This window comes from Octopus bimaculoides, chromosome 1 (assembly GCF_001194135.2).
Source record: "Octopus bimaculoides isolate UCB-OBI-ISO-001 chromosome 1, ASM119413v2, whole genome shotgun sequence".
In the NCBI taxonomy this organism is placed as follows: domain Eukaryota; kingdom Metazoa; phylum Mollusca; class Cephalopoda; order Octopoda; family Octopodidae; genus Octopus; species Octopus bimaculoides.
The window spans coordinates 4595842-4596737 of NC_068981.1; positions in this window are offsets into that span (position 1 = coordinate 4595842).

Sequence of the window (896 nt, forward strand, 5' to 3'; positions counted from 1 at the left end):
GTGGCCGTTTTCGTGCGGGTGACACGTAAAAGCACCCACTACACTCTCTGAGTGGTTGGCGTTAGGAAGGGCATCCAGCTGTAGAAACTCTGCCAAATCAGACTGGAGCCTGGTGTTGCCATCTGGTTTCACCAGACCTCAGTCAAATCGTCCAACCCATGCTAGCATGGAAAGCGGACGTTAAACGATGATGATGATGATGATGATGATGTATGTATGTATGTACGTACATACGTATGTATGTATGTATGTATTTATGTATCTGTGTTTGCCCCCCACCATCACTTGACAACTGATGTTGGTGTGTTTACCTCCCCATAACTTAGCGGTTTGGCAAAGGAGACTGATAGAATAAGTACTAGGCTTACAAAGAATAGGTCCTGGGGCTGATTTGTTCGACTAAATTCCAGCAACATTCGTCCTAAACCAGGACTGCCATGGTACTTAGGATTGTGAGCTAAATATCCTAACCATTAAGCCACCTGTCTTCACAGTCTTTGGATATTTAGAGCTTAGAGAGTAGGGGGTTACATAGAGCTTATAAGGAGCCTGTGTTATATATTCATCCCCCACAATGGGTGTTGATTCTGGGGTCTCAGGTAGAATGGGGTGGGGGACCGTATATTTAGGTGCACCTAGGGATATGGAAGAATATTTCGTAGTAGAAATTTGATTGAGAGGAAGTCTATAAAATATTTTAAAAAATACAGATGGCTAATAATTAAATGTCATAGAGAGATTTTCTGTAATCTGGGTGACCTAATTAGTAGAGCAGGTGGTTGTTGGTGGGGGGGGGGATATTATAAGAACAGCATCGCCAACTTCACCACCGACACCATCTCCATCACTATCACCATCATCACCACCACCACCACCACTACCACCACCACTGACAC